This window comes from Rhinolophus sinicus, chromosome 2 (assembly GCF_057876585.1).
Source record: "Rhinolophus sinicus isolate RSI-liver-muscle chromosome 2, RSI-T2T, whole genome shotgun sequence".
NCBI lineage: Eukaryota > Metazoa > Chordata > Mammalia > Chiroptera > Rhinolophidae > Rhinolophus > Rhinolophus sinicus.
In genome coordinates this window covers 161,823,871-161,841,819 of record NC_142502.1, presented here as the reverse complement: position 1 = coordinate 161,841,819, position 17,949 = coordinate 161,823,871, and positions in this window count along the sequence as shown.

The window sequence follows — 17,949 nt, the reverse complement described above, 5'->3', positions numbered from 1 at the left end:
TTGTGTGGCTCCTGTTTCCTGTTTCTCCAACCCAGCTGCCAGCGAGAATAGAGTGGTATGACTCCCTTACTTATGGCTCCGTGGGTGTTCCTTTTTGGCCTCACCATGTCCTGCATTCTTATGTGGGGAGCGGGAGCAGAAACCCCGCCTGACTCCCCGCGTGACACATGGCGCAGTGAGCAGGGTCTTCTGCACGACAAGGGCTTTGCAGACTTTACCCACAAAACAGGTACAGGGAAGGCTTCCCAGCCTGGAAGTGGATGGCGGTTGGGGGTATGGCAAAGCAAGACCAGGGCCAGTCCTAGAGAAGGCCTCAGAGGCTCCTCAGGTGCCATGGGCCTCCAAATCCTTCCCTCCCTGGGAGGCTCCGTAGAAGTACTTTGCCTTTTGTTCTGAACGCCTGTCCAGCCAACATTCAGTGTCCAGGACAAGGTCTTGACTACAGGAATGCTAACCAGGCCAGCGGGCCTACTTCCTTTAAGTTCTGGGAGTGCTGGGAGCTGTCCATCCCCAGCCAAGCCCCCTCTAGGAGCTGATCAAATTAGAGAACTGAGAGCAGCAGCCACAGATTTTTTCCAAGAGAGCTGTAATGCTGTCAGTCAACTAGCACTTAATATCCGGTGGGTTGTAAAAGTGCCATTTATCCTGCAAGCTTCAGGGCCAGCAGCCCAGTAGGATTCTAAGTTAAATGATGCAAGAATAAACTACTCTCTATGAGGATTTTGTGCTTCAGAATTAAAAACAAAGCAAAAAAGGCCAAATCTACTTTTACATTGATTGCAAATATTGTAACAAAGGACTCACTTCCCATTAAATGTCCACGATGAGGCCATGTGTAACTGAGTAGGCCACTGGAGGCCCGCAGCCATTTAGCAGCACCGCGAGGGCACAAACGGAGTTTTGCCCTTATAACCCACGCAGGCTGCTCAGGCCAAGTTTTAGCCCCTTTGACAGTGTCCTGCCAAGAAGGGGGGAGTCCCCAGGAAAAATGGGTGGAGTCAGGCTAAGAAGGCTCTGCAGCGGCTCCCGGGGCAGTTGGAAGAAGGACAGCAGCAGTGGCCCTGACGCAATGAGATAGTTGGCTGAGGGATGGCCGGATGCTGGTCTGGTGCAGTTGGACATTTATACCTTCTCCTGGACTTGTAGACCTCTGACTTAGAAAACCACGGGGGAACTTTTCATTTCTAAGAAGGGCCACCTAAGAAAGAAACAACTGCACGTAGCCACACAGCTGGGCATTGCGTGATGGAGTCTGTGTGTGTATGTGTGTGTTAGGACTTGAGGAGGAGGAGATTTAGGGAAAAAAATAATACAGAGTGTTTCATTGACTTATTATTTAAATTACCTATAGGATACAGAAATGCTATTCAATAAACTTTACCCCAACATGCACAATTAACTTTGCTAATAAAGGTAGATTAGCAGTGCAATAGAGCACTATGGTGATGGTAATAGTCTATGTCTGTGCTGGTCATCAGTGGGTATTAAACACTGGGAATATGGCTATCATAACTGAGGACCTTAATTTGTAATTTTACGTCATTTTAATTTTAATTTAGATCGCCACACATGGGCTAGTGGCTTTGGTATTGCATAGCACAGGTTTAAGGGAACCAAGGGAGGAAAGAGAAACGAGACATAAAAACAACTTCCCTGTTTTGTCCAAGTCCTGAAAGAAGGAAATCCAACTCATTTGCTAATGAATTCCGGCTGCAGGAGTAAAAGAATAATTTCAATTTCTATTGAAAGTGCTTTAATGCCTTTCTAAATGTTAAACCATAATAGCTTTTCTTTTTCATAATTTCGGTGGGGAAAATACCATTTTATGCTTCTGGAAAACGGCAGTGTCATATTTGGCATGTGCCCACCATTAATTTCTCCATCTTCCAGCCACATAGAGCTTTGCCTCTGTAGGCTTCTAATGTCATGTTATGATTTTTACAGCCAGAAGCACATGCAAGTTCTTCTGTTGCTAATGACAGGTCAGGCTTCCCACCCTGAGTTAGACAACCACGCCACCCGAGAGTTCACTGCATTTAAACATTTGCGCTTGTGAAGTGACAACTTAGTCCTCTGAAAAACGTTTCACAAGCGGCTGATTGCGGTTCAGCATCCAGCTCATGGCCCAGATCTGAGCACCACCCCTGGGCCTGGGCAAATCCCCTGAGGATGAAATGGCCTCTGTACACAGACAGTGGGCATCAGGACAGTATATGGGCCTCACTGCTGTCCCCCTCCCTGCATGGCCCAAGCCCCCAACAGTCCCTTTAAAGCAGGCCCTGAAGCTCTTAGCCTCAATTCTTGCAATGGGCAAAGGTCAAGCAGAGGGGACATGAGTGAGGTGGAACGAAGGTATCTCAAGCAGGGCACAAGCTGGGAAGCTTGGGAGGAAAAGGGGGTGAGGCTCTTCTGGTTAAAAGCAAACAACTGAAAGATCCAGTAAGCTCGCAGCTTAGAGCCTCATGTCTGAGCCAGACAATAAGCTTTTAAAAATACATAAAGTGCAAACACTGCACAACACTCTCTGGTGTCAGAGCTCTGCCCTGGTCCTGTGCAAAGCACCCGGGCCCCTAAGTGGTGGGGAGGCATGAGGCGTGTCCCAGCCAGCTGTCTGGCGGGAAGAGCACAGACAGGCCAGCCCCTGAGATGCGGGCCTGGACAGGCAGCTCAGCCAGGCCTGCTTAACTGATACAGGCTCCTAATGAGCAGGATAAACACCATTTGGGACCATTTGCTGTGAAATGGACTGGGGTGAATGAAAAATCGGCCTCATAGCAACAGAAAACACACACGTTGGCAGAAAATAATGTGCTGGAAAAGTTTTAAATCGAAGACGTGCCGTTCTGAGTGTGTAGAGGCATTAATGCATATGTAATTAATCATTTCATATTTGAAAATTGGGATTCTTTTTCCTTTTAATTAATTAGCCGGTAGACTCATTGTAGTACATTTTTCATGTCAAAAAGGCAGTGGGTTCTAAGAGAAGGGAGGGGGGCCGTGAAGGCAGCACGAGTGATATCGTGTGCTGTGAAAAGTACAGGGAACCACCATCATCTCTGCCCAAAAATACCCTGTGGAGGCACTGGGAACCCAGAACTGGTCAAGATGCATGGGATTTACCCACATCCCATGAAAGCAAGACTCCACGGGTGCTCACTTTTTCAGAACCTGCATTTTACACCTTACCGAGAGTTGTGGCCTGCTCAGCCATGGATTTGTCTTTTACTAGAAAGAGGGTGTAGTGTGAGGGCCAAAGATTGGGCTCTGAAGCCAACAACTCTGGATTCCAGTCCTACCTGTACTTTCTTAGCTGGAGACTTTGGGCAAGTCACTTAAACCTCTTCATGCCCCAGTGTGCTGCTCTGTACAATGAGGATAATTGTAGTACCTACCTCAGGGTGTTGAGAGAAGGAAAAAATAATGCATATAAACTGCTTGCTTAGGTGCCAAGCACATACTGAAGATTCAAAACTGATTAGGCTTTATTACTAGAACGTCACCCTTGGCTACTCCTTCACAAAGTGTGTGTGTGTGTGTGTGTGTGTGTGTGTGTGTGTGTGTGTTGCGGTTAGGGTGACAGAAAAAAACACAAAACTAAAAGTAAAACACCTATAATTCTACCCCCCTTATCCTCCCATTTCATGAAACACATAAAGTAAAACACAGCAGGAAAATCTCTTGACTACTAGTATGTCTGCCTTTCTGTTCAACACCAGCCCACACCCACCCCGGGGTCTGCTAGTGGGCCAAAGGGAAGACCACAGAAGTGGAAGATGCTTGCAGCCTTCTTGCAGCTCAGCTCATACAAAAGATGGTGGGGGCACCACAGAAGGCTTAACAACAGTATGACTGTGGCTGTGGATGTGATCTAGGTACTTTTGAGACAAGGCTGCCCAGAGTCTGCCTCAGTTTTCCAAGGGATGAGGACCCTGAGGAGGCTTGGGGACTCAGGCCTAATCCCTGATGGAGACACTGTCCAATCCAGCTACTGATAGGGTTGCCAGATTTAGCAAATAGTAATACAGGTCACTGTTAAATTTGAAGTTCAGATAAAAAACAAATAATTTCTCAGTATACTTATACCAAAAAATATATATATATTATTAAAAAATTATTGTCTATTTGAACTTCAAATGTAACTGGGTGTCAGGTTGGTACCCTTTCCAGATTCTCGAGGATGCCTCCATTCCTTAGTTCATGGCCCCTTACTCTGTCTTCAAAGCTAGCAGCGTAGCACCTTTAAATCTCTCTCTCTCTCTCTCTCTTTCTCTCTCTCTCTCCTCTAACATTTCTGCCTCTCTCTTATAAGGACCCTTGTGATTACATTGGGCCCACTTGGATAATCTCTCCATCTCAAGATCTGTAATTTAATCACATCAGATGACTCTTTTACCATGTGAAGTAACATATTTACAGATTCTGGGGATTAGGACATGGAGTTTGGGGGTGGGGGGTACTTTTCAACCTATTACACCTGCTGGCAACCATCATATATTACATTATTTCTATTACAAAAGGCATTCTGAGTTCTGGGCTCCAATACCAACCTTCTTCCCCAATCTGTATAATAGCACCTGGGATACTGTACTGTAACTATTTCACAAATGTCTGTCTCTGTCTCCCTACTCCCTTGCTTTGAGGCTAGAAACAAAAGCTATTCATCTCAGTCTGCCTACACTTGACACAATGATGATTGACTTGTGCTTGAGCAAACAATGATTGAATATATGAGTATACTGAATTGTAAATTAGGGTGTGCCTCTAAAATGTATTTACATTAATGGAAATAAACAAGAAAAGCTGTGTTGGGAGGGAATGTGACTCGATGGGAAGAGAGATGGGCCCTGGACCAGATTGCTGAGCAGCAAATGGAGCACATTAGTCATGAGAGGTTGGGTAGGAGAGAAAAGAATGAGGTGGAAGGGAAGGAGTACCCCGAACCGTGGCCCCTCCCTGGGTCTTGGGTGCAGACAGTATAAATCTAGGAGGTGGTTATGAGCGTGGTAGGGTTGCCCAAGCATACCCTGTGGCAAGTATTTGGGTGCAAGCACTTTATTTGGGAGATGATCCAGAAAGCACAAAGAGGGAGTGGAGTCATTAGGCTGGAAAGGAGACAGTGAACTAAGGCTGTGCTAATGGGCTCTTTGGGCACCTGGGGCTCCACCTCCTGGGGGGACCTCAGAATTGTCCTACAGAGATGGATCTACAGGGACATTCTTTGCCCCTTGCTTGGGCTGTGCATATGAGACCTGTCTCAGGTGTCTTGGGGGGACCCCAAAGGGATAGGGTAGGATACCAACATTATCTGCTCCACATGGTTATAACTACGAGGTAGGGTTATATGGATGTACACTTTATTTACTTTTGTGATATTTTTAAAAGCTTATGACATTTTATAAAAGACAGGAATATTTCCATTTTGTAAATAACATAGAAAATTATAGAAAATATATATTCTCTACCCCTTAAGGTCCTACTGTGTAGTTGCCCCCCTGCCCCGAATGACGGGTTTTCATCCTCCAAGGCAGCTGCCACCTTGACTCTGCTAGTCTGATGTAGACAGAAAACCTCCCACTGGCACTTCTAACATTGGCTAACTAAAACGCTCCTCCTTACCCCCGCCCCCACACCTCCCAGGATCTTTACTGTTTTCAGTTTCCAGTCACAGTTCATCAGAGTCCATCTCTGAAAATTAATTGTCTCTTCTGAAAAGAAAATAAATCTCAGTAATTATAAATTCATAGAGTTCATTCTGTTAGGATGAACTCTTTTTCTTTTATTTTCTAGTTATAATTAATTTTTTTTCAATCTGACTGTTTTCTGACAATGAACACCCCACACGGGGAATTGTCTATTTGAGTATCTGCAGTCACTCCTTGGTTCTTGATTGCAGGCCATGAAGAAAAAGGCCACTAGCTGGGATAAGTGACAGGACCCTTCTGAGTATGACAAGAGAAACACTGGAGTCATAGCCAACTGCTGACTGCTGGTGACGGACAAAGTTTAGAAACGTCTGGGATCGCATGCTATCTAAAACCTTAAGGAGCACAGTGTTTCCACAAATAAGCCACACACACACAGACACGCACACATTCCGCAACACTCTAAAAGCCTGTCACATACAGTGGCGAAGGAGCGATGCATCTTTGTTTACTCTGGCAAATCTAAATTTGGATCTGGAGTCTCATCACAAGGCCTGCCTCACAGACCCTGGTCGCTGTCAGGCATTGTCACTCACGCATCAGGCCCTGGCAGTAGGGGGAGCAGACCAACCCACTAACATGGTCTAGAGCCCAGGCCTGGGGTCCCCTGCCAGCTGTCCTCTGACTGTCCACCATTCTGCCCTTCAACTGCGCCATCTGTCTGTGCAAAAACAACTGGCATTCAGTTTTCAGGGGATGGGCACCAAATGCAAAATATTTACCATCCAGAAGTTAAGCTTCGGCACAATATTGGTTGCCTCCTCAGTGAATTAAATTCAATTAGCTGCCTCCTTATTTAGCTGTGCATTGTAATAATCAGCGACGCCCTCCCCCCTCCCCCCACCCATATCTATGTAAGGGAGTTCAAGGGAGGGCGAGATGGGCATTTGGTAGGATTCTCCACTGGCAGACTATTGCTGCTAGATGATCATTCTCTCAGAGGCAGAGGGATAGTTGGTTCTTCCTCCACATTTACTTCCACTAAGGATTTCTCTCCCTCTCGCCCTCGCAGCATCCACACCCGGCACTCTGAGAGCGGCAGGAAACCACTGGGCTCTGACAACTTTCTCTGCCACTGACATTATCTCCTAATTACTTTCTCAGCAGTGATGGCCTGGTACCAGTCCTCAAATGGTGCAAGATGATTATAATAACCGATCTGATTGGGCGGAAATGAAAGTGTGTTGTTCTTTGAGTTTCTCGGGGCCATTACCATTTTTCCAAAGGAGACTAAATATTCACAATTATCAGAAGGGGAAAAGCACACACATTACTTAAAACGATCATTACTCAGAAAACAACTAACATACGTTTTTCAACCAGATGAATAGACTCCCCTTAGTTTCATAAACCCAGAATCCTGGTCCCCAGTAAAGGGCTTGGAGTGGAGTTGCGCTTCCACACCAATGGAAGTGCCACCCAAAGAGTTTGCAGGCCTGATACCTTACCTGATACAGGGTAAGGACCACACACGGAGTTCCACTGCAGGTCAATAAGCTGTCCTCATGCACTTTCCTCCTCAGGGATTCCCTGGAGACAGTCCCAGGGAAGGGCAAAGGCCGGAGAATTCGGTATGAGGAACACCACAATGCTTTTTAGTTCTTAAATATATAACAATAGCTTTTAGACCTCCAGACCACAGCAGCCTCGAGAGTTTCCTGTAATAGCCTTGCTGTTGGATCTTCAATTCTGGTTTGAATCTGAGCCTCCTGTGCCGTTTGTCTAAACACCACCTAGTTCTGGGGGGCCATTTTCTTTCATTTTGCAAAAATAAAGTGATTGGAACCACCTTCCAAGCCATCAGCTCCCTGGTCATTAAACCTCAGAACTGCTCAGGTGAAAGGGACTGTCCAAATGAAAAACTATCATTAATGATTCTATTACTGGCTTTATGAGAAGAAATGTCGGTGGAGTGTGTTGTAAAGCTTAAGTTGAAAAGCTCCCCTTCCCAAAATACAGCAGCTGGGTGCTTCTGCAAGCCTTCCATCCCCCTCCTGCCCACCTGCCCCCCCATCTCTGTAGGGTGCCAGCCTTGCCCGTGTCAGGAGCTTCTGGAGTGTGGTCCTTAGCAAGGCTGCTGCTGCTGTTGCAGAAAGCTGGGACACACGGGCCATCAGCTGGGCTGCCAGCTGTCATTTATAACTTCAGGCCTCTGCTATTTCTTGTAAATAATTGAGGGAACAAACGCCTCCCTAATGCTTGTCTTTCCTCATTCCTTCCTCAAATCAATTCCACAAAGATTTGTCAGCCAGTTACTAAGTGTCACACACAGTGGAGGAAAGAAAAATTTAATTCCAGTGAAGAAATATTTATCTTTACTGAGAATATGCAAAGCACGGAGGCTGGCCCTGAGGATGCCATAATGAACGTCATACCAGCTGCCTTTGCGATGCTGACAAAAGACACAGTCCTTACCCTCAAGGAATGTACAGCCCAAGGGACAAATGGTAGGTGCTAGTCAACAAGGTGGAACAAGGTGGCAACAAGGTGGAACCAGCCAGGCCATGGCCAAGTGCTGAGACACAGCAGAGGGAGCCCTTCCCAAGGCAGGAATTGGGAAAGCTTCATGGAGACTGAGGCATCTGAACTGGACTGAGAAAGATGCATGGTGTTTCAGCAGGGGAAAAGAGGTGACAAGGGAACGGGATGCAGAAAGGCCGCATCAGCAGCATGCAGGACAGGAGGGTTTTAAGGAAGGCCAGCAGGGAGTGTGGAGAGGAGCAGGGAGAGACGGACTGTGTCTGCAGGTCAGGGAGGGCCAAGGACGCCTCGCTGAACATGATTCTGCCATATTGGGCAGCCATGGGGCGTTTTGGGGGGGGGGGGGGCCTCCAGCAGATCATTCTTGCTTCCTCTGACTGAAGTCTCTCTCCCCGTCCTGCCTGAGGGCCCTCCTGCCTTCCAGGCATGAAAACTAAAGTAGGGAGGGGCCAGCTCTCTCCTCCCCTGTGGGAGCATGCAGGAGAGACAGAGGCACAGGTTCGGACATCTGGCTCAGTCCGGACTCTGATCACATTGCCCCACTGGGTAACACTAGGCCAGCCCCACTCTGATCTGAATTTCCTCCTCTGGAGAAAAGAGTACAGAGTAGGTTGACCTCTGAGGTTTGTCGCACTCCAAGGACTCCTCATGATTTAAGGACAGCCCATTTGGGGACAGGGATGAGGTATGGGTTCCAGCTCTGCCTCTTCTAATTCCCCAGTGGGAAGGAAGGTCAAGGGGGAAAGACCAGTACGGTCCTCTCGCAGCCACTAACACACCTGTGTGCCAAGACATGCCAATGTGCACATCTATGGTTAGTTTTATTGGCCAGCAGCTGGTAGAGGTAGCTACAGGAACTGATAAACCCAACGCCACAAACAATAACCACCACCATTTACTGGGCCTGTGCAATGTGTGCTGGGCATTTTACATACAGTATGTCTCCTTTAAGCCTTACAACAATTTGCATGCTAGGTGTTTTGCAGATGAGACAACCAAGGCCAAGAGAGGTAAAATAAAGCTGCCCAAAGTCACAGACCCCAGAAGTGGTGGAGCAGACTTCTCCACCTGGTCCCACACACTGCACCTGGATTCATCCTTCCTCAGCATGATTTTGCTCCTGTTCCTTCTCTTATTCGTGAACTTTCTTCTAGAGCCCACCCACTCCCCAGGAGATAAAATCCAAACTTCTTATTAATAGCATGGCACTTCAAGACTTATTGTATGTTCCCAATCTTACTTCCACTTCCCAAACCTTGAGCTATCTATCATTCTAAGACTATGTCCTGTGTGTTTTCCCTTCTGGCTTTGGCTCACCTTGCCCCTCCACATACAAAATCCTTGTGTGCCCATCTGTGCCTGTCAGGACCCCACCCACCTACGGGCATCAGCTCAGCATCCTCTCCCAGAAGCTTCAGCCTCTCCGCCTGACCCTGTGCTTCTCCTTTCTCTGGATCCTTACTCGAGACACTCGCAGCATTTTGAGCCAAACAAGTTTTGTCATGTGGAACTGTTTCCAAGATTGTAGAACGTTCAGCATCCCTGGACCTGCCCAAATGCCAGAGCTGACCCCCAGTGACTATGCCAATTCAAACAACTCCCCTCCCCTGAAACCATAAAACTCCTAGAAGAAAACATGGTCAGTAAGCTACTTTAATCAGCCTTGGCAATGATTTTTTGGATTTGACACCAAAAGCAAGGCAACAAAAGCAAAAATAAACAAGCGAGGCTACATCAAACTAAAAAGCTTCTACACAGCAAAGGAAATAATCAACAAAATGAAAAGGCAACCTACTGAATGGGAGAAAGTAATTGCAAATCATATATCTGACAAGGGATTATATCCAAAATATATACAGAACTTATACAACTCAAAAGCAAAACAAAACAAAACAACGAACAATCCAATTAAAAAATGGTCAGAGGATCTGAACAGACATTTTCCAAAGAGGACATACAGATGGGCAACAGGTACATGAAAAAGGTTTTCAACATCACTAATTATCAGAGAAATGCAAATTAAAACCACAATGAGATATCACCTCACACCTGTTAGAAGGGCTAATATCAAAAATTTACAAGTATTGGTAAGCATGTGGAGAAAAGGGAATCTTTGAAGTGCATTGTTTATGGGAATGTCAATTGGTATAGTCACTATGAAAAATGGTACGGCATTTCCTCAAAAAAAATAAAAATAGGACAATTCCACTTCTGGGTGTTTAGCTGAAGAAAATTTTAAAAAACTTTAAAAGATATATGCACCCCCATGTCCATTGAAGCATTATTTACAATAGCCAAATGTGAAAATAACCTAAGTGTCCATCAATGGGCAAATGGATATTTGTCCATGTGGCAAATATATGTGTGTGTGTGTGAATATACACAATGGAATATTACTCAGGCATAAAAAGAATGAAATTTTGCCATTTGGAACAAAATGGATGTAATGTGAGAACACTGTGCTACGTAAGTCAGAAAGACAAAGACAAATACCACATGACCTCACTTATATGTGAAATTTAACAAAACAAAGCACCCAGGCTCATACATACAGAGAACAGAGGCAGCGGGTGGAGGGTTGGCAGAATGGGTGAAGGTGGTCAAAGAGTACAAACTTCTAGATATACAATAAAATAAGTCCTGGAGATGTGATGTACAGCTTGGTGACTATAGCTAACAATACTCTACTGCACATTTGAAAGTTGCTATGAGAGTAATCAAAGTTATCACAAGAAAAAGTATTTGTAACTATGTATAGTGACTGATGTTAACTAGACCTACTGTGGTGACCATTTCACAATATATACAAATGAATCATTATGCTGTATATCTGCAATGAATATAATGTCACATGTCAATTATACCTCAAATTTTTAAAATCTCATTTAAAAAATAAATAAATCATTCCCCTCACTTTTCCAATCATCTTTTGGGATTGAAAACCTGACTGCCATGGGCAGCAATTATGTGTGAGTGTGTCCATCAGTGGACTGTATGCAGATAGCAGTATTATTTTTGCACTCAGCTTTGCGTCTCCTATGAGCTTATCACAGTACCTTGCACATGTCACGAGCCGATATGTCTGTTGAATCCACAAACAGTACATTGTTCTTTTTATTTTCCTACTTCATAAGTAAACTGATTTTTTTAAGTTCCATAGTCAAAGAGAGAAGTAGCAATCCCCATGCCAATACAAACTCTTCCTGGTCCTTCTGTGTAGTCACTTCAATTTTTACTTAACTCTCTGAACATTAAGAAATCTAGCAAATAGTGCTGATGTCTCCAACTGCTGTCATTCACTAATGCAGAAACTGCAAAATTCCTAAGAGAATTTAAAAATGTTTATCCAAGCTCATACTTGCCGATACCGAGCCAATGCATAAACAGATAGATCTCAAGCTAGATCCCAACACTGACAGATTCTGGCTTTTCTAGATCCAGCAGAGCCAGCTTCAGAAAGTGACACTTTCTTCTGGGACCCAGGGTCCAGGCTTCACCTTGCAGCCAGGTGGATGCCCAGGATAAGTCAAGGCTGGCTGCTCAAGACTCTTTCAAAGTCTGCACCGCCTTTGAGGTTCTGGAAAACACATGACCCAGAAATAGTTCGTGGCTCGCATGGAAGTGGGACGATGTAACATCCGTCTATTTCCAATATGAAATGTATGAGGACCAGAATTGGCCTGGGATAGGATTCTGGAGAACTGAGCCAGCTCCCTGAATCCTGCTAATGAGATAGGCCAGGACTGCTGCCAAAGAAAGAGCTAGACAAGCAGTAACTGATGGCAGAGACCAGCACTGTTCATGGAGTCATGACATCTGGTCCCTGGTCCTGGCTCCATCACCGCGAGGCACGTGACCTTAGGCAAGTCTCATAACCTCCTCTAACCGCGCTTATGAGGAGCGACATGACCTGCTTTGCTGACTACTTATGGCAGTCAGCTACGTTAGTATATACAGATGTACATTTTAAATGATAAGTCATGCACAAACTGAACTGTAAATTACCGGCCATGACAGGAATATAGGGCCCCATCCTGTCTCTGAGGACCTGGGGCACACGGAGGCTGACAGCCGGCTGACTCCATGAGGGAAATGATCTCTGGGGGATTTTACTCTCCCTTCTCAAAGGCTGTGCCCGAAGAAGACCTAGGGGTTTGTGTTTCTTTCTGTCCATAGTAAAGTGAAACTCTAAGAATAAAATTTTCACATTTATTGTTCTCCACATAATAAAGCAATTCATATTCACCACAGAAAAGCAAGACAGCAACACCAAGAAATTTTAGAATACCCACTGCCTTAGTCAGCTCAGGCTGTCATAACAAAATACCCCAGACTGGTGGCTTATAAAGAACAGAAATTTATTTCTCACAGTTCTGGAAGCCGAAGGTCTGAGATCAGGGCACAGTTGGGTTCTGGTGAGAGCCCTCTTCTTGGCTTGCAGATGGCTGTCTTCTAGCTGTGTGCTCACGAGGCCATTCCTGGATGCACATGCATGAAGAGAGAGCCCTCGCTCTCTTTCTTCCTCTTCTTATAAGGACACCAATCCTATAGGCTTAAGATCCCATCTTTAGGATCTCATTTAACCTTAATGACCCCCTAAAGGCCCTGTCTCCAAATATAGTCACAGTGGGAGTTAGGGCCTCAACCTATGATTGGAGGGGGACACAATTCAATCCATAGCAACCACAATTTCACCCACCTAGAGAAAGCTACTCTTTATACTTTGGTATATCTTCTCCCATTCTTCTAAGCACATAGAGTTCAGAAAGAGAGAGAGAGAAAAAAAAGAGATCATACCATGAGGAATACTTTGCAACCTGATGTTTTCACTCAACAATATATGGGGACAGTCTTTCCACGTTATCAAATTTACTTCGCCGACATTGCTTTTAGTAACTTCATCGATGCCTCAGTGTGGGTACATCATGGCTCCTACGGTTCCTAATTTTGGCCTTGTACTTCGTAGCCAGCTTTCCCAATTATAGAAGGAGCTGGGATGAGCACCGTTGACTATTTCCTTAGGACAAATTCCTGGGAGTGAAATTATAGGTCAGTGAGCACGCACGCTCCTAAAGCCTTTCACGAAAAGTGTCGAACATTTGTACCCATTTATAATCCCACAAATAGCAAATGAAAATGTGGCCTCACTTTTTAAAAAATAAGCTTTACTTTGGAATAAATTTATATCTACAGAAAAGTTGCAATATAATATCAAATACAGAGAGTGTCTAAACAGCCCTCACCCAATTTCTCCTAATGTTAACATATTACCCGACCGTGGTGCATTCATCAAAACTAAGAAATTAACAGTGGCACATCACTGTTAACTAAACTTCAGGCTTTACTCCAGGCATTTCACCAGTTTTTCCACTAAGGTCCTCTTACTATTCCAGGATTCAATCTAGGCCACCACGTTGTGTTTTGTGTGGCATCACTTTTAATTCTTACTTTTTATCCACCGCAGAAAAGTCCCTGGTGTTTGTGGGGGCTTGCCATCTCTCATGCTAACCAGCGGTTATTGCTCATTGCTTCAGGGTATGACATGTTCCAGGCTATGCTTGTTCCATCAGTGAAGATACTGTTGTACAAGGCAGTGAAGGTGATTTAGGGAAACTGGCCATTGTGGTTTATTCTCCCAAACTTTGCAAAGAGCCAAGGGGAAGGCTCTTGATGTGACAAAGGGCACACGTGTGTTTCCACAGGGTCTCTCGTGCCAGGGTTATGCAGGAACATAAACAGCCCCACAATTGGATTTTGCTCTATATTTGGAAAATTTGGCCCTTCATTACAAAGCAGGCTGATGCTATCTTATTTAGTTCATTCTTTTGCTCATCTCCTGTAATCATTAAATTATAAAGCCATATTTCCAAAGCTCTAGGGGAAAAAAATGGATTAGGAATAAAATCTTTTAAGCTCCTGTAGAAAGGCTCTGGATTCATTTATGAGTGGTGGGTGCAGAGCTCAGAGAATGATCTGTTCTGAGCCGTCCTAGGTGAATGATCTGCTTCATTTTCCGTGGCTCTACAATGTCCTCTCCTTAATGCGGAACAAGAATCTGTTTCTGGATGTATCCCTCATTGCTCCATGACCCTATCCCCGAGGGTAAAAGTGAATGAAGCAATGAGAAATCACAAAATACAGAATGATCAGGAGGGAGAAAATAAAAGCTGAGAAGAAAAGGCTGCTGGGTTGTTTATCATATTCCCCAGAATAAGGCCGTTTTGATCCAGTGGAGCAGCTAGCGTGCCTTTCTCAGAACTGCCTATTTGAAAATGTTTGTTCTTCCCTTAGGAAGGCCCGTTTCTCACAGGTGATTCAAAAACTAAACAAATATTTAGTGAGCTATTAAAGCAACTCTCGGACCAGCATTTGTAGGCCTAGTTATCTTCTAAGCACCAAATCTGTCTGAAAACATGATTGATTCACCTATATTTTCATTTTCTCTGAGAGTCCAATTGGACTCTCTTCGGCAAGGTTCCTTGGGGACACCTATTTGTTTCTCTGGGCAGTCCAGCTCTGGGTTAGGATTTCCCCCAGGCTGGTGCCATCCCCCTCATTCAGAGGGAAAATATTGTGGGCTGAGCTCATACCCCATGCTCCTGGGGAATCTTCTAGAATGACTCTTCTGGTGAGAGCTGCTACCACTCTTTTCTCCCAGGGCAGCTCTATCAGATATGGCTCTGCAGGCCAGATTTGCATTCCAAATGCAGGGCCTATTTGCTCCACTGTATTTTGTGTCTTTATTAAGAATGAGGGAGAAATCAGAGTAGAAGAGCATCTCTAAGATGGAGTTATTGACCCTATACCCTCCTCATGGCGCCCCTCCACCCCCACCCCACCCCCACACATACATATAGGAAGCCTTCTCTCTTCAACTCTTCTCCTTTCTGTGAGCAGGATATACCACCTGAGAGCTGCCTAAGGACCCAGGAAAAACTGACTCACCTAACTCAGACCCCTCAACTCACAGCTAATCAGGCTGAGCTCACCTCAGCCCCAAGTACCCTCTAGATTGCACAGGTGTCCTTAAAGTTGGCCTCCTTGCAATCAGCTTGGGGATCTAGGACTGGAACTTATGCCCCCGAGTATAGGAAACTTCAGAGCTAAGGCAGCAATGCGAACAGCCCAAATTTCTCACTCCGTCTTCCTAAGAAAGCTGTGCCTCTGTGCCTCCTCATTAATCAAAGGAGTGAATGTCTCTGTTTAACACTTCACATCGCTTGTCTTTGATTAATTCAGTCAATAAAGATGGCTCTATGGGGCCAAGCGCTCTTATTACTATCTTGAAATTTTACCTACCAGGGCTAATATAGCAGAATCTGTGGGGATCTCTGCGTTCATAATGAGTACAGCATCTGAAATTGGCTAAAGAATTCTTTCGTCAATTCAATTCAAATGAAGTCAAGCTGTACCGAAGCTCACACCTGGGAATCAGTCCTGAGGAAATTATGCTAAATATTGGAAATGCTTTATAGGCATGAATGTTAGTGTCTCTCTGCCGCCTTCCTCTAATGTATTTGGGGAAATCTGCTGCAGCCCACATCTCCCTGCCCTTCCAGGTCACCTGGTTCCTTCCTGAAGTCTCTGCTTCTCCTTGGGCCTTTGCTCACACCACATGAGTCATAACATGCAACTCCAGGATCTCTTTCCTTCACGTCAGCCAGAGTCAGGGGCCAGGTGACTAGGGAGGTTGGGGTGGGGGAGGGGGATTGTGCTTACTGTCATGTGTCCTGTAAATCATTCACCAGAAGTCCTGGAATCCACTGATAACACGTGACTGTGGTAGGTGGCAGATTCACGGGTGGTACCGCACAACTCTAATGGCTGGTAGGGAATGGTCTCCAGATACACTGTTACATGAAAAAAAGCAAGGTACAGTACCGTATATATGTTATTTTTCATGTGGGAAGGAGGGGTAAGGACTAATATATATAAGCACTTGGAAAGACAAATCATAGACAAATAAAAATGACTACCTATAGGGGGAAGGAGGGAACAGGGTGGGAGAAGAAAGAGATAGATACACACACACACCTATTATGTATTTCCAACTTCGGAGTCATGGTTTACATAATCAAAAAATTAAATTGAAAAGGAAAAAATGGGTTTACAGAGAATGAAATAATGTGAGAATGTATTGTGATATAGGTGTAATGGTGACATACAACATCTTATGTTCCATCTGCTTACAACAATATGAAAAATAAGCCCAAGCCTTTGCGTAGAGTAACAAACGAAAGACGTACATTACAGTGTTATGTGGTTGCTCTGAATCGCGGGACTCCTCTTTCTACTTGCTTGTATTTTCAAAACTCTCTCCCATGACTCTGAATTCACTTAATAATGGGGAAAACAAAGAGAACCTGTTTTTAAGAAGACATGGCCAACTACGCTATGTATTGGAAAACTTTGCATTTGTACGGCCTTTTTGGCGTCTGCAGTTCATTGGCATGCATATTCCATCATTTATTAATAATTCCCAGGACAACTCTAACAGGCAGATACTGTCTTTAAAATCAAGGTAAGAAAATAGCCCTTGGAGTTGGACTCTGAGAGCCGTGTTCTTTGCCATGGCTGCCTCCACCATGCTGGTGACCTTTGTTTTGCTCAGTCTAGTCTTGATGGTCCATCTCCATCTCTGGCTAAAGTGAGATGACAGCCCCCAGGAGAAGCCCTGGGAAAGAACTGAGACTTGGTTCCGCCACCCATAACAAATTTAAGTTCTACCATGAGTTTCTGAGACACACAACATTATGGAAGACTCAGACTGGTTTTGATAATTAGTATAACCTTCCAAATTAAACAAACAATCTTCCAGCAGAAGTCAATCCTTTAGAGACAAAGAACACAGAAAAACAGCAATGTAGCAGGTGCTTCCACAGGAAACCCCATTACAATTTAAAGCACGGGGTATTTTTGACACATGTAATCTGATTATTAATTCTGAAATGGCCTTGGAACAATACAATTTGGAACAGTAGGTTTATCCCCTCTGCTCTGCAAATGCGTGAGTTACAAGATGCCCACAAGCTGCAGACGTGCTTACAAAGATGGGAGATAGAGGGATAAAGGTGCCCATGTGTCCTGGGGGCAGGAGAGGGGCCTCATTTTGGGGAGTCAGGGCCAACAGGACAGACCCTCAGGAATTCTGCTTGCACTAGGATCCCAGAGCTTCTCAGAAAAATGGGAAAGGCATTTCTGACACATGGCACCGTGAACAATACTTGTCCAAAGAGAAGAGACAAAGGCCTTCTTGGAGCTTTGTCTGGGCAGGAACTTTTTTTTTTTTCTTACAAGTTTTACAATTTGATGTTAAATGTATTGTTTTTCTTTTTTTGTATTTTTTCAAAGAAATATTTTCCTTTTAATAGTTGTAAAATTTTGTTTTTCATGCTCAGCTCTTTAATTCATCTGGAGTTTACTTTTTTTTGTATAGTATGGAATAGAGATTTGTTTTTATCTTTTTACAGAAAATCAATTTTCCTACTGCCATTTATTAAACAGCCATGCTTTGCCCCTGGTTAGTAAGACCACATCTATTATATACCAAGATCTCACAATACTCGAGCTCTCTGGTTATGGGCTCTGCGTTCTGTTCCATTCGTCTGTTTGCTTATTCCTACATTCATATCCACCATTTAAATTACATTAGACATATGTTCTGGTATTTATTCTTTCGGTATTTATTCTTCTTTTTCAGAATTGAGTTTGGAGTGTCATCACTATTCATTTTCCATATGAATTTAAGAAATACCTGTCAAAGGGC